This window comes from Saccopteryx bilineata, chromosome 6 (genome assembly GCF_036850765.1).
Source record: "Saccopteryx bilineata isolate mSacBil1 chromosome 6, mSacBil1_pri_phased_curated, whole genome shotgun sequence".
In the NCBI taxonomy this organism is placed as follows: domain Eukaryota; kingdom Metazoa; phylum Chordata; class Mammalia; order Chiroptera; family Emballonuridae; genus Saccopteryx; species Saccopteryx bilineata.
Window position 1 is genome coordinate 55,118,269 of NC_089495.1, and position 23,311 is coordinate 55,141,579.

At 41.9% G+C, this 23,311-nt stretch overlaps 1 long non-coding RNA gene and 1 other non-coding gene across 2 annotated transcripts in view; one reads left to right on the forward strand and one right to left on the reverse strand.

Moving 5' to 3' along the window:
- Positions 1-23,311, reverse strand: part of LOC136307721 (uncharacterized) — a 530,662-nt gene that overhangs the window by 496,055 nt on the left and 11,296 nt on the right. The gene's annotated exons all lie outside the window — the stretch shown is intronic.
- On the forward strand, positions 12,212-12,284 carry TRNAF-GAA (transfer RNA phenylalanine (anticodon GAA)). Its single transcript has one exon. It is a non-coding gene; the product is annotated as a tRNA-Phe (tRNA).

Below are 23,311 nucleotides of genomic sequence, written 5' to 3' on the forward strand. Positions count from 1 at the left end.
CTGGCCTTGCTACTTTTTGGGGCCTGGAGCTAAAACACATCTGAGGCCTATATGTTATCCGTAGGGATTAATGCTTAAGGCGGTTAATGCAAGGGCCCACATGGGAGGGGGTCTGCTGTAAGACTAGGAACATGAGAGGGAAGGGAGGGTTGGGGGAGGGTCTGTACTGCATGACCAACAATATGAAATGTCAGAGGATCTAAACCACTTGACCAGTGATATGCTAGAGGAGGTGAGGTTACCCTGGGAGCAAGGTCTTTGTTTCCCTAGTATTGACCTGTGCTAGGCACCTGGGGCTTTCTGTCCTGGTGACCTTCCATATCTGGCTCATTGTTCTTTCTCTGCTCATGTCTAACTGCCTGCCACATAACCAGTTGTGGATATTAATAGACCCTTTAACCTGTGCCAATTTGAAAGATATGAAATTATTTAATTGTACTTCTATACTCCTTAACCAGCTTTAGTCTCTCTGTATATGTTTATTAGCCACTTACGTGTCTTTTTCTCTGAATTACATATTTATATTGTTGCTGGTTTTTCAACAGAGGTATTTGAAGTAGTTCTTTTTAATGACATGATTGAACATTAATTGGAGCATCCCCTTTGATGTCATCTCTCCTGACCTGAGCTTCAGTGTCCATTCAATCCTACCTATGACCCCAATCAGATCAGCCTCAACAGTCTGTCTCATCAGCCTTGACTTGGCTTCACTACTCTTCCTACTCAGTCTGGACCCCAATGGTCCAGATGGGTATAAACTTTTTCCTAGTACTCTTAATTCTGCTCCTTCCTTCCTTCCTTCCTTCCTTCCTTCCTTCATTCATTCATTCATTCATTCATTCATTCATTCATTCTATATTATTGACTACTTACTGTGTTCTAAGCACCATTCTTACATAGCCCAACCTTACATGAACCTAGCCTTTCTCTTTTTTTAAGTCTGTATATTATAGAATATCGCTGAAGAAAATTGCAAAGTTTTAGAAATTTTTACCACCAACATAAACAGATGTGCCCTCAGAAGTATAAGCCGTGCTTTCATCTATTCCTGCTTAGCTGCCTTTTATATGCCACAGGGAAGGAGCTCTCGATTTTTTATCAGAGTTCAGATTCTGACTTCATCCTGATCTCACTCATTCTCAGTCCATTCTCCTACTCCTGTTGCAGAAGGAGGTGAAGTGATGTAATGGTAATAAACTGAGTTTTGGAATTGTGTTTGATGGGCCAGGGCAAATGTGAAAACTAGCCCTCGCCTTTGAAAATTCTTGGTTAACCCCTTGAGTGGATACGCTCAAGCTCAGAAATCCTAGGTATTTAGATTCCTAAGTCCTATGGATCCCCATTCCCTGTCTGAGGAGATTCCAGAAGAGGGTCAGCTGAGGTGAGTAGCATGACAACCACATTCCGGCAGACTTCCTTCCAGCTCTCTCCTGCTTGGAGGGACTGAGCAAGGAGCTAGTCATGGAGTCCTACAGCTGGTGAGTTTATTCTATACAACCCATCTTTGTAAACCTCTGATGGAGAGCTGGAGTGACCTAGGTTTATTTTGTTAACCTCCTGCTGGGAATGAATAAAAGGTGAGGACCAGGGTTAGTTAGTAGACACTGTAAAGCTATCGTGACCAGTTTCTCTGACTTTGGAGACTGCCTTTGGGCCAGCAGGGATGGGCGGTAGCAGCATCCACACAGGACGACTGTGAAACACCCCAGGCTAAGGAGAACCTCCCCACACTTCAAGATCAGAGCCCAGTTCACCACTTCCTCTCTCATGATAGTCACAGTTCTCCAACTGGGGCTCAATATCCTCCTTTGTAGAGTGGAGACCACAGTTACTATGAATTTTAAATAAAGTAATGCATGTAAAACATTCAGCCAGCGTCCAGTACATGTTTATTAAACGTTAGTTTTTATTTTTATTTCACAGAAAAAACAAAAAGAAATAGGAGTATCCTCTCCCTAAACACTAAATTTATTCCTCACCTCTTCTCTCCCTCATCATTTATAAACAAACACTCGAGAGTATCCCCATTTAGTGTCCCACGTCCTCACCTCTTGACCTTTTAGCACTGTGTTATACCTGACTTTTCTGCCCCATTACTTTTCTGGGTCTGTTTCCACCATTGTCACTCATAATCTCCTGAATGTGAAAGCCAAAGGTCAGTTCTCTTCCCCACTCCTTGCAGCATTTTGGCCTTGTTCGTGCTCTGTTTGTTAAAAGGCTTTTTTCCCTTGCCTTCAGCAGCACCATTCTTTCCTGTCTCCCTCACCATTTTCCACCTCTTTCCTTCTTGCTGGCCTCTTCTGCCTATTCCCTAAATTGACCATTTGGGACTGGTTAATTCCTGGGTGTGTGTGTGTGTGTGTGTGTGTGTGTGTGGCTATCCAGTGCATTTAGTAGGCTTACTAGCATCCCTGGTGTCTATGCCCTTCCTTTCCCCCACTTCCGTGTTGCGACAACCAAAAATGCACCCAGACTTTGCCTATTGTCCCGAGAAGCAAAATTGCCCTGGTTAAGAACCATTGCCCCTAAGTGATAATGTTCCCAGCCTCCTCACTTATGTGCTCTCTCTCCATATCCTCTAACTCTCATCCTCACGATAAGCACGATTCCCTTCCCACATTTTATTTTCCTAGCACCTATCTATTCTTTTTCTGCATTCTAAACTCCAAACAACTTTTGGAGCACTCACCTGGATTCTAGAAGATACCACAACTTTTATAGATATGTAACAGAATGTACAGTCCCTCCACAGTCCCCAATTACTGTTTCCTGCATTCTCAGTCTTGAGAAAGAACATACTCGTCCACCCTTTTCCAAGCCAGCAGCCTTGATGCCATCGTTGTCTCTTCTTTCTCTCCCTGCCCATGTCTAGTTACTGAATCCTACTGATTACTCCCTAGTCATCTCTTAATTCTGGTGTCTCTTCTTCAGCTCTTATTGCCACTGCCTTAGTACTTGCGTTTTTACAAATCAAACCACTCCCTGAAATAGAAAATATATTTTGGTTCCTTGTTGCCTAATTTTTCAAACTCCAAAGGGTCATCATACCCAGTCATTCTGCTTCCTCTCAGCTCCCTCCTCAGCTGTGCTCACAGACGGGCACCCTGGCCTCCTCAGGAGCCAGGCCCTTCCATGCTCTCGGAAGGTCCTGTTCTTCGGCACAGCTGTCTGTCCTTTCAGATATGCACCTTCCTCTTGTTCCCTCTTGTTTGTCTGAAGAACTGGTCAACCTTCAAAACCCAAACCAAATGTCACCTGCTCACCAAAGTTGGCCTCACTTGTAACTGTTGAGATCAGCCCTCAATTCCCATCCCATTTTGCTCGTATGATTCATGTGTTTATAGGTTTGTGTGCCCACAGGACATGTTGCTCCTGGGAGTGAAATCATTTCTGTATCCCAGGACTCAGACACTCAGCATCGCTAATCGCTTGTGGGTTTTTAAAGTAGATTCTTCGCCACTGTCTTTTTGTCTCTCTCAGTTTCTCTCTGCTGCTCTCTCCACACTCACATCTGCTCTCCATCCCACCCCAGGCAGAACCTCTTGCTTTTTCACACACCGCTAATCACCATAAGCATACTTGCTTCCTTGAACCTCACTCTTTAAGAAAGAGGCCAACCAGTTTTGCAAGTCTTAGGCTTGCTACTGATTTCACTTATGTTTTGTTGTTGTTTAGAAGAACTGATCTTTAATTCTAACGTTGGTGCTTCTTTGTGGAAACTTCTTTGAATGATTGTTCTTTGATCTTTTCTTAGCTTTAATAATTAGTCAGTGTTTCTAATACTGTTGTGTTTATAGCTAAATTCACTATGCTTTAATTGACACGCTATTAGGCAAGCTTTCCAATGGTGGAAAATATTCTGTTGTACCTATGTAGTCTTTCTATCATACATTTAGAAAATAACAAGCCCCCTTTTTATTGTTTTGACTTAATTAGGTCAATTCTGTGAAGCAAAAGAAGCAACTTTAACTCATGGTTTCCCTCCCTTGACTTTAACCTGTTGGAAAATCTTTCAATAAAATGTCTTCTAATTAACAGTTCTGTACTTTGCTTAATCCCTGATTATTGACTTGGAATGAAAACATCGCTCACTTAATGAAGAGAGCCTTGAGAAATGACTGCAGGGGTAAGAGAGAAGGGCAAGCGCTTTCTCAGGTTAAAATGCTGAATAAAAATTATGGAGAAGAGAAAATTATATAAAATAGGCTAAATGAGCCATTGAGAAACAACTTTCTATTCCTAGTAAATTTGAAAACTTTGATTAGTGGTTCTGCTGTTCTGCCCGTCATATTTTAAAAAATATAATAAACAGGTGAAAATATAAAGCAGTTTTTGTTTGTTCAGAAAAAAGCATCCACAGTGAAATGTACGTTATACCTTATTTGGATGTTACATATCAAGTGCAAGTTCCATGTGTTAATATTTAGAAAATACACGTTTTTCTCAGATTAATCTGCCAGCCTGCAGGTTTTCCTTTTGCCCTCATAACACTCTAGAAGGTGCTGCCTCTGACTTACTCTACAAATATTTCAACCATCATAAAAAAAAATAAAATAGTGTGCCTCATAACTAAAATTAAATCAGTTAAAATTCTCAGGAGTTGAAATTGTGGTTGTTTCAGTTAATGGACTAATCAAACCATAGTTTTAGATGGTGTCCCTGCAATATTCTAATTACTGCAATCTGATTTTCCTTAGTAATTGTGAAGGTCAAAACTGAAAGCCTGATTCAAGAAGGAAAATTGAAAGTTAAGAATAAAAGATATTTTTATCCTGAATATATGTCATGATAGATTAAGTTGACCTTGTAAAGTTAGAGAGAGGTTTTTCTATAAATCACAGTGGAGTTGACTGCAAGGTATGGAAATTGTGACCCAAATCTTGAAACAGTATTCATTTCATTGTGTTATTTTTCAATAAAGGTGCTTTGTGATATATGAAACAGCAACAACAAAAATATCTACACATTTTTTGATTTTATGTCTTTGTAAGGATTTCATGTGTAAAAACAGAAATGAAAAACAAAACAGAAACAACTTTTGTCAGACCACATGTCCTAATGTGGTGATTCCAAAAATATGGTTTTGGTATACGCAGGACAGACTTTAGCAATAGATGGACAAAGGGACTATTTAGACTGACTGTGGATTGAATGAAAAGCCTCTCTTTTCTCACAAACTATAACCCTAATCACATTCTGATGCCTAAAAACACATTAATAAGAAATAAAGTACTTCACTATTTAGTGAAAAAATAGCATTAAAATCCAAAAATTTCTTGACTCTTTAACATAAGACTAATATTTATTTTTTTTCAAATTCTATTATAAAAAATTAAAACAGAAGTTAAAAGATGTATTTCTCTACATACATTTAACAGTTGTAAACATTTTGCTATATTGATGTTATGTGTATGTGTGGATGTTTGAAATATTTAAAAGCAAACTGAAGACATCATGACACTTCAACACTAAATACTTCCACATAAATATCATAAAATCCATAGTATTTCTCCTACATAATTATAATACCATTTTCATACTTAAGAAAACTGACAGCCATTTCTTAATATACACATTTAAATTTCTCCATATTTCCCAGAAAGTTAGCAGAATATACCACCCAAACCATGCCACGTTGGCACAGACATTATTTTAAGCTGAAAGCAAATGAGAAACAAGAAAAGCTTTCTACCATCCCTCTATCTAAAAGCAGGACAAATTGGTAAAGGTGTCCCCTCTTCCCTCTCTAGCAGGAAGGGCAGTAGTTAATCACCAGAGACAACTATACACCCTGATCTTTCACAAATTGCACCAGAGGAATCTATGAAACAAGCTTTCCTAACTAACCCTCTCTACCATTAGTTTCTCCGTGTGTTTACTTTCCGCCCCAGAACTTTGGTCTTTTTCCTTTGTCTTGTCACTATTTCACAAATTTATTTTTCTTTTATAAGATGCCATGCAGAGTTGGGCAAAAGTAGGTTTACAGTTGTTTGTACAGAAATAATGCAATAATTAATAAATAACAATACAAGAATAAACTCTATGTTTTGTGTACTCACAACTGTATTTTGCTACACCCTGTATTAGCTCAAGTTCTAACCACCCCAGTAAATTACTCATCACTGAGAACTTCCACTTGTATGAGCAATACACAGGTTAATAAACTTATGTTTTTCCTCTTGTTCTATAATTTTTTCTTATCTTTTGTTAGTCTAATTTACGGGGCCCCAGCAAGGGAACCTAAGATAGATAGAGAGATAATTTAGTTTTCTCCCTTATATCTGTAAGGGTATTTATAGCTAAAAAAAAAAAAAAAATCTATACCAGAGTCCAATAAGGGTCCACACATTAACTTTTAGTTATGTCTTTTTGTTAATGATGTGATGAGTTCCTGCCTGTCTATCCGGGAAGAACTGGACACTGGACTAACACCGTGAAAACATGTAGAACGATGGGGTGGAACCGCAGCCCCTTCTGAATCATGTGCAGCCTATGGAGTTGGGGAAAACTAGGTGTGGTCAACTTCCCCAATTGCTAATGGTGGAAATGGCTGGCTAGCCGAGTAGTGGAATCTGGGGTCAGGGCCCTGCTTTTCATCTTGCTAATTTAGCAAAACCCCAGAAGTGTGCCCCGACAGCTCCAGCTGCAAGACAAGAGGAGGAAAGTTCTGATGAGGCTTCTGTCTCACATTGCACAGTCCTGCCTCAGTCCTGACCACAGGAAGCAGCAAAGCTCCACTACCCCTTTCTCTTACCCATTCCACCCATCCACTCAAGTCCTCTAGAAAAACTCTGCCCTGCATGTGCAAGAACGACAGGGAGGAATGCTAGAGAAGAACCGACTGTCGCCTTGGCTCCTGAGCAAAAGCAACGTGGGTCAGGAATTGGCCAGTGCTGAGACATGCAGTTGGTGTAATGGTCCAAAAAAACAGAACTAGAGAAGTGAACGAAAGCAGCGGAGAGTCAACAATACGAGGCTCCTGGGAGGCTGGAGGTGACTCAGGGCAAATAGCACAGGGCTTCTGTGTCCTAGCCTCCTTTTCTGAGCTGCCGGTCACTTAACACTATCTTGTGCATCTTCACTGGGGAAAAAGAAAAAGAGACAAATTATTTTTGGTTTCTGGCTTTAAAAAAAATTATCAAGGGTTTAGGAAACTCCTGCATTAAATTTATTTTGTCTTATTTTTTGGGCAAATAATCAAGCCTTACTCTTTAATCTCTGGATAGGGGTTGAGTGTGAGGAAACAGGCAGGGATGCAGTTGGGAGGCTGGCCTACTTCATCAGGAAAGAGAGACAGCAATTATGCTGACAAGTATTTAAAGAGTGTGCAAGCCTCTGAAACTCAAGCTCTGGAACCCAAGGTTTTGGCCTTTAGGCCATTGTGCAAAATCCACGTGATTAGTTAGGTGTTTGCTTGAGGATGTGGGAGGATTGGATTAGAACATATGAAAAACACAGTAGGTTGTTCTTGAGTATCATTTGCTTAATGGTTTCTGGCCTGGTAAGTATACCCAAAGGCTTTATATTGATGTATGTGATTCAACAAAAACAAAAAACAATAAGGTCTTTATTGACTTGTGGTTTAATGGCTTTAAATACATTAACTTCTGGATCAATTCAATACACTGACGATTTTGCTACCCATTAACTTTTTTATACTTCTCTTCTAAGTTACAACTTCAATCTATACCTTTGATGAAATCACTTTATATCCATCAAGCAAAGGTCTTATTTTCTACACACAGAGTACTTTAAAATTCATAGACACACCGGTGAAAAAGGACCTACAAGAAAAAGCTGAGCCTTACCATCAGATTCCTGTTAAGGATTTAGACTCTCATGCTAATTTTTAATAGAAATAAGGTGTTTTAATAAACACATATTAGTAGTATTTACTCAAGCTAAAATGTATGCTTTGTAGGGCAGCAGTCATTTCTGCACTGAATTAATTATGTAACTGCTATGGATGGAATTGTGTACCTTCCTCCCCCAAATTCATATGTGGAAGCCCTAACTCCCAAAGTGACTGTATTTGGACAGAGAGCCTTTAGGATATAATTAAAGTTAAGGAGGTTATAAGGATAGGGTTCTGATCTGATAGGACTGGTGGCTTTAGAAGAATAGAGCTCTCTCCAAGCACAGACACCAAGGAAAAGTCCATGTGAGTAGGCAGTGAGAAGACAGCTGTCTGCAAGCCAGGAAAAGTTCTCTCCTGAGGAACTTAACTGGCAAGCACCTTGATCCTGAACTCCCAGACTCTAAACTATAAGAAAATAAGTATCTGTTCTTTAGCACTGTTCTCCCCTCCCCCAAATGTTTATGGTAGTTCATTATGGCTGCCCAAGCCAATTTCAAGGAAGACAGTAACCTTAAGCAAGTTGTGTATAGTATCTGTGGGCCTCGGTTTCCTGATATGTAAAATGTGTGGGTCAGGCTAAATAAACCCCAAGTTCTTTTCCACCTCTAGCATTACTTCAATTTCAGCTGAAATGGTTTGGCTGAAAGACCAGAAGAACATCACATTTAAGAAAAATTACTTGATATTCTGACTTTCCAATTTTCATAAAAGTTACAGAATAGTGCAAGGAAGTCCCATATATATTTTATCCAGATTCACCAACTTTTAATACTTTTTCCCATTTACTTTTTAATATTCTCTTTTTTTTCTGTCTTTCTGTGTGTATTTGCACACATATGATTTTATTTTTCTGAACCACTTGGGCATAGATTGCAGATAAGAAACCTCTCTTTCCCTTTAATACTTCATTTCACTGTGCATTTCCTGAAAACAAGGATATTTTCTTACGTACCTATGGTTGCCAGCTTCAGGAAATTTAACACTGACATGACGCTTTTATGTAATCTACAACCACATTCCAATTTCTTTAATTGACCCAATAATACTCTTTAAAGCACGTACCTTCCCCAATAAGAACCAGTCCAGGATCACATATTGCGTTTAGTAGTAATGTCTTTTTAGCCTCCTTCCACCTGAAATTGTTCCTCAGCTCTTTGCTTTTATGACCTTAACAGTTTTGAGAATCCAAAACAGTTATTTACTAGAATGACTTTTATTTTTATTTTATTAATTTTATTTTATTGTGTTAACATGAATTCAAAGTGTCTCACTCAATATAACATCCTCACTCCCCAACCCTGTGTCTCCTATTACACCCCCCTGTACCCCCTTCCCCCAACTCCCTCCCCTCTTCCCTCTGGGATTTGCCATCCTGTTATCTGTATCTATGTGTTATGTATATATAATTTCACAAATCCCTTCATCTTCTCTGATTTCATCCCATCATCCCCCTTCCCTCTGACAGCTGTCCTCTGCTCCCTGTGACCCTGCCTCTGCCTCTATTCCATTCCTCAGTTCACTTTGTTCATTAGATTCCACATATAAGTGAGATCATATGATATTTGTCTTTCTCTGGCTGGCTTATTTCACTTAGCATAATAATCTCCAGGTCCATCCATGCCATTGCAAAAGGTAACATTTTCTTCTTTTTCACAGCCACATAGTATTCCATGTGTATGTGTACCACTGCTTTTTAATGCACTCCTCCACTGACGGACACTTGGGCTGTTTCCAGATCTTGGCTATTATTGTAAACAATGCTGCAATAAACTAGAATGACTTTAATTTTGGATTGTTTAGTGTTGTATCCTGATTAAATATAGGTTGCATAACCCTGGCTGGACCATTACATAAGTGACAAAGTTGTGTCCTTTCCAGAAAATCGTATTAGGAAGCACATGATATCTCAATGACCCTCACTGAAAAATCATTCTTGACAACCATATCAAGGCATTGTTCAATTTCTCTAACGTATAGATTCTATTTCCCCTTGCTACTATTAAGCAATCTTTGGTGAAACACTTTGAGACCGTGCCATGATCCTGCTCATCATATAACTTTTCTCCCAGCCTTAGCATCCATCATTGATTCTTGCCAGAACCAGTCTTTACTGATGCTTGGAAATGGATGATTTCCTATGCCACCACGCCCTTCATGTTTTTCAGTCGGTGCAAGTCATTCACCTACAAGCCAGAATTTTCAGTGTCCCTCTCCCTTCATTATTGTATTCATGGATTTTAATTTTATTCAATGGATAAATTATCTATTGCTCTTATTTATTTTGATGCTCAGATTGTCCCAGATTTGACCACTGGGAGTCCCTTCAAACTGGCTCCTATGTCCTTTTGATATATTCTTAAAAAAAAAAAAAAAAAGACTTGAGAAATAATAATTACAATTAGAGGCAAATCAAAATATTGCAATTTTTTTGTGTGTGCCAGGGGTTCCAGAATCAAAGTTAAGGACAGCTTACCAGTTAACAGAAGTTCAAAAATTTATTAGATGTTATAACTACATACAACATATTCTCTTTCTCTCTCTTTTAAAACATTCTCTTTGTAGTTGTTTACTCTCAGGTCTTCTCATAACTAGTTTTCAGAGTTATCATAGGTAATATATCCATGGGCTAATTTGGAATACAGGACTGCAGCCTACATAAAACTTCTTTTCAACATGGAGTCATCTTTAACATCCTTCTCATTTGAATGACAACTCCTTTATTTATATGTCCCTTACTGTGATGTATGTGCAGATTTTCACTTTACTTTCATCCTTGGAACGTGATCTCTATGGAGGTTCTGATGGTTCTTAGCTGTGCAATCTTGCTGAGCAAAGCTGGATTTCCTCCATAGCACAGTTACCGCACCTTAGTTGTTCACTGATTGCTTTCTCATATGCACTACGATGTGGGGAGGGCGTGCGGGGGGGGGGGGGGGGCGGTCTCCAGCCCGCAACCCTGGGCTTCAAGCCAGCGACCATGGGATCATATGACCCCAGGCTCAAGCCAGGGACCTTGGGTTTGGAACCTGGGTCTTTACAGTCCCCGTCCAATGTTCTATCCACAGCACCACTGCCTGCTCCGATTTCTGACCCATTTTAAAGAGAATGTGAAAGGTAGCTACATTCATCATACCCAAGAAAGCCTTGAAAAGTCCTCTTTTCCTTTTCTTTATGTATGACCCGCAGATGTTTCAAATTTCTCCTTCTTTCACTCCAAGCCACCCCCCCCCCGCCGCTCCCCGCCCCCCAGCCTTCACAGATCAGTATCCATCCCCAAGTTCTCTGGTCTTTTTCCCCTCCTAGCCAACGCTTTTAAAGGAACTCAGACAGCGACTCTCCGTCTTAGAGATTGCAAATACTTTCAAACAGTGATTTTTTTTCCTGATATATATATATATTCTGTTATATATATATTGTTATGAATATATATATATTCAAATGCATCCATTCCAAATAGTGATTTTTTTCTGATATATATATATATATATATATATATATATATATATATATATTCTGTTATGCATCCATTCAGCCGTAAAAATTGACGGTGAAGCCTCCGCTTTAATGCAAAGCTCTAAATTGCAATGTAATTAGAGAGTGAAAAAATAGGATGTTTGGGCACTGCAGAATGTCTGCCTGGCACGGAGCGGATGTTTCAGAAACATTTATCAGCTGGTGTAGGAAATCGTATTGCCAATGGATGATCGCCCTTAATGAGCACGCCGAACTTTTACCGAGCGCTCGGGGCGTGCCGGGCGGGCCCGCGCAAAGTGGTGGTTAGATAAAGGGGCATTTCCAGGACCCAAGATCACAAGGAGGCTGCACTTCTGCCTCCCTGCGCTTGTCCACTCCCTTATCCCAATCGTGACAAATGTGTGTGCGGCTCCAGGCAGGGGCGGGTTGGCGGGAAGGGCCTATTCCGGCTGGGTCGGGGGTTGACCGAGGGGACCACGGGGTTCCGGGATCGAGGGGACCAGCCCCGGGCGGACTGAGCGCGCCGCCCGGAGAGCGTCGTCCTCGCGGGGCCCCGCGTCCAGCCTCCCGCCGCTGCGCTGCCGTCCTGGACCCTGCGGCCGCGGGCTCCCGGGCCGACCCGACCGCCGAGCCCAGCGGCTGCGGACCGGCTCGTTCACGACCGCTCTTGTTAACAATGAAGTTCAAAATCCGGGTTGTGCTGAAGAGGAGGTAGCGTGTTCAGTACTGCCGGGACTGTGGCTCGTAAACAGCCAGACAGGAGAATTCTGATGGAACAATTTGCCGTGACAAAGAGGAAACTGTGATTATTGAAGAATGACACATCCGGAAGAGGCAAAGAATGCAGTAATATCTGGCTCTAGCGCAAGAGCGGGAGGAGCCGAAATAGCTCAGTTGGGAGAGCGTTAGACTGAAGATCTAAAGGTCCCTGGTTCGATCCCGGGTTTCGGCAGATCTCTTTTCTCCCCCTCTCTTTTTATTTCGAAGTGATTCAAATTTCGTAGGATCTGCTGTCAGTTGTAATCTGACTCATTAACGTGAGTTTAAATGAAACCGGGAATTAAAGGGTGAGGGAGGAGTGGAAACGGTCGCTTTCGGTCGCTCCTGGGAGAGCAGCCGCTGGGCACGTCCGCTTGTTCCGCTGCGCCTCCCGGCGGCCGGCAGAGACGTTGCTGCGCGTGCGCGACGCGGGCCTCGGGGCTGGAGAAGCGCGGCTCCGGCCGAAACCGAGCTCGGCTTCCCAGGGCCGCTCCACGCCCCGGCCGCAGAGGTATCCCGGCCGCCCCACCGCGAGGGCTGGTGCGAGGAAGGAGTGGATCTGCCTCGGGTGACAAGAGAGAAACTGCATTCCAAGTTTCACGCCCCAAAGCATGTCAGTCTGAAAAGCAAAACCCTTCTGTTTAATCAAATGGCTCATCCACCGGGGCTGCTGAGTGGAACCGAGGGGCTCGCTAGTCCTGGTTAGAGGCGCAGGCAGGGCCGCTCGCGCGGCGTACTCCGAGTTACGTGCCCGGTGGGTAAAGGCGTGGCAGCTTTACAGCTCCGCACAGTCCATCAGTCTTGCAGTTAAACAGTTTTATTTGGTGTCTAGACCAGTGGTTCACAAAGTGTGGGCCCCGGCCCAGCGTCACTCCTCCTCGCCTGGGAACTAGACACTGTAGTTAGAACTGCGTATCCACCTCAGACCTAAGAATCAGACGCTCTCGGTTCCAGCACCAGGTGTTCTAACAGGCCCTCCCAGTGAGCTTCTGAAGCAACTGAAGTTTGAGATCCACTTATCAGCTATTCCTCGCCATTTCTAAAAGAGCCCTTCCTTTACTAAGACTTTTTGTGAACATGCTTTTCCAGTTTGCTGTCTTTTGCTCTGCAAGCCCGAAAGAAAACTTTGGCATGTGCTCGAAATGAATATTTCTTAAAGCATTTTTGTTTCCACCATGAGTGTGCTGGCGCTGGGATGTGCAGGGGCATTCCCTTTCCTAGCTACCTGTGGGAGCCCACGCCAAGGCTAAATTAGGTGCAGTAAAGAAAATGGAGGCGCTGGGCACCTTATTCTAGATCAGGGGTCCCCAAACTATGGCCGCAGGCCACATGCGGCCCCCTGAGGCCATTTATCCGCCCCCCCTCACTTCCAGAAGGGGCACCTCTTTCACTGGTGGTCAGTGAGAGGAGCATAGTTCCCATTGATATACTGGTCAGTTTGTTGATTTAAATTTACTTGTTCTTTATTTTGAATATTGTATTTGTTCCCGTTTTGTTTTTTTACTTTAAAATAAGATATGTGCAGTGTGCATAGGGATTTGTTTATAGTTTTTTTTTTTTAAAGTTTGGCCCTCCGATGGTCTGAGGGACGGTGAACTGGCCCCCTATGTAAAAAGTTAGGGACCCCTGGAATAGATTGTGTGGTTCCCTTTGCTGAGCCAGGACTGAGGGGTAGAAGGTGCAAGGACGTAAATTTGACTCACAGGAGGAAGACATTTTAATCTGTTGGAGTCACTAGAAAATGGGATACAGTTTAGTGCGGAGCTGAGTTGCTGGCCTACGAATGAAAGACAATCACTTACTTGTTGGCTTTATCCATATGGTCTTTTGTCTCTTCTGGGTCTATGGCCTTGAGAGGGAAAGGCAACTTCTATTTATGAAGTACTGTGTGCTCTCAGGTTATTAATTTATTCATCACCTGGACATTAATTAATTGACCTTCTGCCATGTGCCAGATATTATTTGATCTTCATAACTGCCTTATGAGGTACATAACATTATTTTTATTTTACATATAACAGTTTGTGTAGGATTGCAAGGATTACATACATGTCAGGCACCTAATATTTGCCACCTCCTAAATGTTACTATATGGGAATGCAGTATTTGCTGGAATGTTTGGTTAAGATGTGTGTGTAAAAGTGGAGGTAATTGTAGGAAGAACTAAAAGCTTTAGCTGGTTAATCAGAAGAGGCTCTGTGAGGAAGTAGGACTTGAGTGGGCCTGAGAGGACGATTTCTTGGTTAAGGAAGGACAGAACAGCAGCACCAGGTATCTGTGTGTTTAAATGGCACAGGAATGGTGTAGATGCTGGAAGTGAGAGTCATTTTAGACAATCTGAGGCCTGACTTCCCTGTGGGGCAGATGCAGTAACCCCATGCTGCTGGAGTAAGAACCTGTGGTGTTGGCGGGAGGTTCGAGGCACACATCTGGTTAAAAGTTAGAAGAGGGAAAAATAAAAGGGGACAGTTTGGGCAGGCATCCACTGGGGGGGGGGGGTTGATTATAAACAGTTGTTGACCTTGTGGGAGAAAAGAATAATTAAGAAGAAGGTAGGCAGCATTTAAAAGTTTTTATGTATGTGTATACATATATAATTTAAAAAATAATTCTGTCTATTACATGTATATATATTTCCTTTTGTACTTTAAGAAATAAAGTGTAAAGAGGTAATTTGATCATTTTTATTGCTTTTGCCTGAAGCATGCAGTGCCCTGGTAGCTGTCACTGTACTTCCCAGGAGTGAAGGCTGAGAAAGACTGAACATGAGCTGTCTCCTAGGAACTCCCCCAACACCAGGCAGCGCCAGGATAGCTCTTTATGACTGAGAAGGAGGTGAAGGGGGAAGAGTGGAAGTGTGGAGTTAGCCCTTACTTCAGAAAAGAAATACTTTCAATGGAACACGACCAGCATGAAACATTTATGAGTTAGTGCTCATCCCAGCACTCTATTATCAGCGGAAAGGTTGTGAATGTCTCCTTGCTTCAGACCTTTTATCCAGGGGGTGAGGGGAAAGTATCCTCTCAAATTTCCTTGGGAAGTTTTTATAAAGACATCTGAGACATCTGGCTTATCTGACAAATTCTAAGGTGATTTGCAAGCATGCTGCTAAATGACTGTTTACTTCTTAGCTATTCTGGATACTACATTCATTTTAGTCCAGGATTACAATATAGCAAAGCTCTTGATTTTTATATACAATAAAACTAGATGAGCATTTAATTATTCATTGGGGCCTTTTATGTAATCGATGTGTACCTACATTAATGCCCATTTTTATTAGTCTTGGGTTATACTTCTACTCTTTTAAATGCATAGTGGTTTATAGTTGTTTAGTTTCATGTTATATTATTTGTCATATCTCTGATTTATCTGATGTAGTACCTTGGTTAGAAATACAACTTTTGATTGGATTTGTGTCAGATACCAGAAATATGTGAATTCTGCACAGTCATCCTTAATATGTGGTGTCCGGATGAATTACCTTGTTTAAGGGTAGTTCACTTAACTAACTGAAAATCGTGAAGGATTGTTTATAGTCCCTAGCTGTTGGATGTATTGTTTGGGAGATGGCCAGCAGACACCCGAGGAAGCAAACAGGACAGTTTGAGCAAAGGTAAGGGTCTTCTTCGTAACAGACACCTGAGTCACATACTAGTTCCATAAATTCCAATTTTCATGTAATGAGGTATCTTAAAACAGGATGCACAAATATTTGACTCTTTACTACCTAAAAATATTCTATAGTGCATTTTGAGCAACTCCTTCTCCATACTTGACTGACTGTCTAGTTTAAAGTATCAAGAATAACCGTTACCACCTGACCTGTAGTGACGCAGTTGATCAAGCGTGGACTTGAAATGCTGAGGTCGCTGGTTCAAAACCCTGGGCTTGCCTGGTTAAGGCACATATGGGAATTCACGCTTCCTGCTCCTCTCCCCCCCTTCTCTAAAATGAATAAATAAAATTTAAAAAAAACTTGAAAAAAAAAAAGAATAACCAGTTACCATGTCTGGAGTATTGTCTGTGTACCAGGTATTCTAGTGAGCACTTTTCACATCAGACCTGTTAATAACCCTTTGAGGTAGGAGGCACTGATGAATATACATTTAAAAAAATGATACATAAATGTGCTATTGTGAAAACCCAGCATAATTTTGAGATCTATTAAAATGGAGCATTAGGCTCTGGCCTGTTGGCTCAGTGGTAGAACATCAGCTCGCCATGTGGATGTCCCAGGTTCAATTCTTGGTCAGGGCATATAGTAGAAGCAACCATTTGCTTCTCTACCTCTCCCCCTTTCCCCCTTTTCTCTCTCTCTCTCTTCCCTTCTGCAGCATGACTAGATTGGTTCAAGCAAGATGGCCTTGGGAACTGAGGATGGTTCTGTGGCCTCGGTCTTAGGCACTAAAAAAAAAAAAAAAAAAAAAGGCCCCAGATGGGCAGAACATCGCCCCCTAGTGGCCTTGCCAAGTGGATCCCGGTCAGGAAGCATGCAGGATTCTCTCTCTGCCTCCTCTCCTCTCAGTGAATGAAAAAGAAAAAAAAAAAAGGAGCATTAGCCATAAAAATAAAATAGTAGTTCTTTTATATGTTGTTAGTGAGATCTATGTTAGAGCATTTTTGTTTAGTTTTGATTAACTCCAGAGGAAAGGGTTAATAAAGAATAAAAACATGATTTAGGAAGAGGAGAATTATTTTATAAAAGAACAAAAAATATGAAATAGATTTGCTAAGATAAAAGAAAGCAAAGGTAACTTGATTATTGTCTTTAAATTACTGTTTCTTTTTTATTTTTATTATTTTTTTATTTAATTAATTGTGTTTACATAGATTCTAGGGTCACCCCATATGCATCCCCCCTCCTCCCTAGTCCCCTCAATATTTCCCTTTTTCCCCTCCCTACAGGGCCCTCCCCCCCTGCCCTTCAGGTTTCTCCCATCCTATCATCCCCTTTCCCTCTGTCCTCTTTTCCTTTGGTCCCTTTGATCTCTCCTCTGTCTCAATTCCATTCCTCAGTTCTCATTATTCCTTGGATTCCTCAAATGAGTGAGGTCATATAATATTTTTCTTTCTCTGCCTGGCTTATTTCACTCAACATAATAGTTTCCAGGTCCCTCCATATTGTTGCAAAAGGTAATATTTCCTTCTTTTTCATAGCTCCATAGTATTCCATTGTATATATGTACCACAGCTTTTTAATCCACTTGTCCACTGACGGATACTTGGGCTGTTTCCAGATCTTCGCTAAGCTCACCGACATCTATCACAGCAATATCTTTGCTGATTTATCTCCACAGGCAAATGAAATAAAAGACAGGATAAATAAATGGGACTATATCAAACTAAAAAGCTTTTGTACAGCTAAAGACAACATGAACAGAATAAAAAGACAAACTATATCCCAAGGACACCATATTACCGACTGAAGAAAAGAAATGCATCCCCATGTTTATGGCAGCATTGTTCACAATAATGAAGATCTGGAAACAGCCTAAATTACTGTTTGTTTGTTTTTTGTTTGTTTGTTTGTTTGTTTTTACAGAGACAGAGAGAGTCAGAGAGAGGGATAGACAGGAACGGAGAGATGAGAAGCATCAGTCATTAGTTTTTCGTTGCGCCTTGCGACACCTTAGTTGTTCATTGATTGCTTTCTCATATGTGCCTTGACCACGGGCCTTCAGCAGACCGAGTGACCCCTTGCTCAAGCCAGCAACCTTGGGTCCAAGCTGGTGAGCTTTTGCTCAAACCAGATGAGCCCGTGCTCAAGCTGGTGACCTTGGGGTCTCAAACCTCGGTCTTCCACATCCCAATCCGACACTCTATCCACTGTGCCACGCCTGGTCAGGCTAAATTACTGTTTCTTAAGAGTATATAATTTTTAGGAAGATGCCACAAGAAGAAATGGGTTCAAAGGAAGGAATGAGAAATTGCTGTTTGCCAAAGAGAGAAACTGTGATAAAATATTTTATCTAGTTTTACGATAGAAAAAGCATCTGGCCAAGATGGGGTAGAGAACTGCTGTTGAATAGATTTGTCTGTGTCTAAGAGGACTGCTAGCTAACTTTGGTATGTAGAGGAGGAAGAAAAGAATTTCCGCATTACCCTCCGAGGTTGTTGAGTGGGGCCTTGTATATAAGACTGACAACAGGCAGATTAAGAGGAGAAAAACAGAAGTATATTAACATGTGCAGCACGCATGCACATGGGAGGAGTGCTCAGTGGTGAGTAACTCTAAGGGATGATTATTAGAACTGGGGCTTATATAGCATCTTAACTGAAAAACAATAAATTTGTAGAAAGTGACAAGACAAAGGAAAAGGACTTTGAGTTTCTTGATTGGTCAATTATGGGAAGGCAGATATACGGGAAAACTAATGGAAGATGAGAGTTAGTAAAGTTTTTTAAGTAGATTTCTCTGGCCCCACTGCTGGGCTGATTAGGGTCTAGTTGTCTCTGTTGATTTCTGTCTTTCCTGGTAGAGTATGAGAAGTGATATCTTTACATATTTATGTCCTGCTTTTAAGCAAATCGGGAAGGGCAACGAGCTTTTCTTGTGTCTGCTTCTTCTCAATTGCATCCAGCTCAAAATAACCCTTATATAAAAGTGGCATGTTTGGGTTGGCATATTCTGCCACCCTTCAGATACTTCCAAAAAATCCACTGATTTCTTTGTGGTTGCCGCTGCTGACAGTTCTGGAAGGAAGGGGGTGAAGCAGCAGGGAGTGTGGACATTGCTGGCATAGAGCAGGAAAAGGGTGGTTGGGTGGATCCTATTATCTTTTTACACTCAGTATGTCTCGAAGACGTACTTCATCTTTCCTCTATGAAGACTTAGTGTGCACATCACGATCATGTACTCCAGTCAGAAAAAAAGAAATTTAAAAAGCATTCTCCATCCTGAGATAAACCAAGACAGCCCCAAGAGGATCCCGATGTTTAGTTAGAATCCTCATAATAAATGAAGCCATGAGCCTTTTCTGAAAGTTATTGACTCTGCATCCAAGATAATTTTATCCACAACAATTTCAATGTCAGTGTCTGAAGATATGTGGTGACCTCTGTAGATAAAATATTGTGGCACATCACTGTTTTACCATGATGCACGGACTAACTGTAAACTTGGTAACATCGCTCTTCTTGTGTATAGATTTGGGTATGCTTGATTTGGGAGTTTTATTTCAGAGTTTCATGTTTGTTTGTTTAAGCTAGTTTATTTATTTATTTTTTTATTTTTTGCATTTTTCGAAGCTGGAATCGGGGAGGCAGTCAGACAGACTCCCGCATGTGCCCGACCGGGATCCACCTGGCATGCCCACCAGGGGGCGATGCTCTGCCCCTTTGGGGTGTCGCTCTGTTGCATCCAGAGCCATTCTAGCGCCTGAGGCAGAGGCCACAGAGCCATCCTCAGCGCCCGGGCCATCTTTGCTCCAATGGAGCCTTGGCTGTGAGAGGGGAAGAGAGAGACAGAGAGGAAGGAGAGGGGTAGGGGTGGAGAAGCAGATGGGTGCTTCACCTGTGTGCCCTGGCCGGGAATCGAACCCGGGACTCCTGCATGCCAGGCCGACGCTCTACCACTGAGCCAACCGGCCAGGGCAAGGACTAGTTTTTTTAAAAAAAAACTTGGACCCTCCCTTATTCAATTTTTTTACAAGAAAATTATTTTATTTTTCTAAGTGCTTTTGTTTGAACAAATGTCTGCTTAAAGATGAATTCAATGTTAAAAAAAAGCAAAAATCTGGGTCTTTCAGTAGAATTTCAGGCAAATTGAAACATGTGGAGGTGGACATGTGAAACATAAAGCAGTATGTGGTGAGAATTAGAAAAGAAAATTGCCATTCCATTCTTGATGGGCTTGAATGAAGGGAGAAGGCATGAAAAGATAAAATGCCCAGGAATTCTTCGTCAGTATGAAGACCTGACTTAATTGTAAAGTGCTTATATTGCAGTACACATACTTAGGTGACACTAATGTGTCAAAGAAGGCCTGCATTCTGCCAGTCTGTTTGATAGAAGTTTCACAATTCTCTGAAGGAAAATTTGATAAGTAAGCAGGAATCCTTAAAGTTAACTATCTAGGAAATGATTATTTCTATAGTTATACACAATTTCTTGTGTGAAGGCAAATGTAGGGGGCAAGCGACTTCCTCAGATCTGGAATACAACCTCTGGAGCACTTGCCCATGCAAGGGGCCAGGTGCGGAACCAGGGCAGAGCCCCTTGCTTTGCAGCTTTGTCATTCTCTTTGAAATCTGAACCCTCCCACGGTCTTTCTCATCTTCACAAAGTCTGTGTAGTTGTTGACTCTCCTCTTCCAGTTGTCTCTTAAATCGGGAGCCCAGGCCCGGGGAAAATGTCTGTTAGACACAAGGACAGTGTGAAGAGAATTCTGTTCTCTTTCTGCGTCCCTGAGCTCCCTGAGCACACAGCAGCCACTTCACGACTTCTGCTTCCTTCCTTTCTTCCCATTCTACCTGCTTTTTCAATCTCTCCCTCTCAACAGAGCCTATTATCACATTTAAAAGTTGGGAATTTGGCCCTGGCCGGTTGGCTCAGTGGTAAGAGCGTTGGCCTGGCGTGCAGAAGTCCTGGGTGCGATTCCCGGCCAGGGCACACAGGAGAAGCGCCCATCTGCTTCTCCACCCCTCCCCCTCTCCTTCCTCTCTGTCTCTCTCTTCCCCTCCCGCAGCGAGGCTCCATTGGAGCAAAGATGGCCCTGGCGCTGGGGATGGCTCCTTGGCCTCTGCCTCAGGTGCTAGAGTGGCTCTGGTCGCGACAGAGCGACGCCCTGGAGGGGCAGAGCATCGCCCCCTGGTGGGCAGAGCGTTGCCCCCTGGTGGGCGTGCCGGGTGGATCCCAGTCGGGCGCATGCGGGAGTCTGTCTGACTGTCTCTCCCCATTTCCAGCTTCGGAAAAATACAAAAAAAAAAAAAAAAAAAAAAAAAGAAAAAAAAAAAAGTTGGGAATTTGAGAAAATGTTTTAAAATTTTTAATTTCTCTTTAAGAAATTGATCACTGAATTAGAATTGATCACTGAAACACACAGTGGGAAGTTTAAGCAGAGAAGGAGGTATACAATGAAAAGTACGTTTCCGTTTTAGCTCTGAGCCTAATCACCTTCTGCAGAGAAGACCATTGGCAGTAGCAGAAGCTTCTAACAATGTATGCTTTGGTCAAGAGAGTTTATATATACAAGCACATATGACATGTTAGATGAATAGCATCATTAGCATGCACACTGTCCTAAAGCTTTTTTAAAAAGATGTACAGCACTTCTTTTTTTACATATCACCAAACATGTTTACTTCTTTTTTTTCCTTAACCGATTATAAACCTGAGCTGAACTTTTAAATCATAGTCTCCTGTAAAGTATTTAAGAGATAAACTCACCCAATATCAACATTTACATTCCCTATTGAAATAGATTCTAAAGCTATGATTGCAAAGGATTTTAATATTAAATCCATAATTTGGATCTAAATTTGAATGGTCTGAGCTCTTATTCTAGCAACGACTATTAACAGAAACATTTGGTTTTATTCCGTTTGAAAAAAACCTGATTTGTTAAGTAGCTTCAACTATCAATTAAATAAGAATGAAATACAGGTATAAACCAGCATGAAGACATTTTCCTTTTGAGCATTTTCTTATGTCAAGTTGGTAACTTGTTCAGATAAAAATAATCAGGAGCCTATTTATTTCACATCTTATTTCTTTAGTGTCTCCTCAATTCACACCATTTTTCCGATTCTCTCAATTTTTGCCTCGTCATAAAACCTTTCCCTGTAGCTCAAGCTAATATTGCTCTCGCCCCCTTGACCTCCCAAAGAGCTCACCTCTGTGCATCCAGCATGTGATTCTACCCCATCTTTCATTTTCTGTTTTGAATGCCTGCTCATTTCCTGTGACAAAATGCTACCTACTCCGCAAAAAGGTGGCGTTGATTTCAGGGACAGGCACTTCTAAGTTTCCATGCTTTAGCAAGAAAATCAGGTAGGTGTTTTCCAGTAGTGGTGCTTTGGGAAAGGTTATGTGACCTGGAAGAACTGGAGGGGTGTGGACTGAAGACCCCTAGAAGGTGAAGTGGTGTTTGGGTTCTCAGAACAAAAGGAAAAGGGAGACGACAGCAAAGTAAAGGAAACCAGGCAGGCAGGAGTAGGGGCAGTAAACCCTGCCCCCGACAGTGTTGCAGGTGAGGTGGAGAAGCAGATGCGCACCGGGACTATTGATCTGGCTGTTAAGGTGTGAATCCTCAGGAAGGAGCTTTTATCTGAGGCAGAGGGAGCGGCTTCAGGAGAGCCTGGATGCAACTTGATTTCTTTTAAGTCTGAGTTTGCAATTGCAGTTGTGATAGGCAGTGGAGAGCCTGTCACTCACCTTCAGTCAACCTGACTGAAAAATACGAGGTGAGGCTTATGAACAGTTTATAGCCTCGAACTCTCACAATGGGAAAAAAAGATGACGGTGCACCAAACCATGTACGTCTCTGGCTGCAGTAGAGCAGAGGAGGAAATGCAGTGCATCAAGAGACAGAGAAGGCCGGAACCAAGGTACCACAGCTGTGTGTATTGGCGTGGGGAAGGTCAAGAGCACAGCCCTGAAGGCAGGCTGCTGGACCTGCGCTCTGACTCCACCTATTGGCTGGGTATTGTTCATAAATGTTTTAACCCTTCTTAGTTTTAGTCTGCCCACTGTAAAATAGAGAAGAAGAAAAACACTTATTTTCTGGGGCTAGGTGAGAATTAAACGAGAGAACCTATGAAAAGTGCTCAGCATGTACAGCCGGACATATCCTGTGTGCTCAGAAAGTGCTTTCTGCACGTTGCTGTCTTCCTGTAAGAAGCGGCATAAACATCGGCTACTCCAGGAAGGCTTAGCTGTTCCTCTACTCTCTGCCTCCCACACTTTATCCAGAGATCCATCAATATTTTATTGTATTTCACTGGTTTTTTTTCCCTGACTGGCTGCAATGATCTCCTTCAGATCACAATTCATGTGCACAGCAGAGGGCACATAGTAGGTGCTGTGTGCATATTAACACATCTCTCTTTTTATTCTGCCAATGGTGGCTCACCACCATGTCATAGGCCTTGGCTGTATTTGTTTTTATCCATGCTCCCTGACAAGAGAATTAATTCATTTGAGGGTCTCTAGACTGAGGTTCCTATTTATTTCTATGCCTTATATCACATAGTGCTGTGCCAGAAACATTTTAGATTC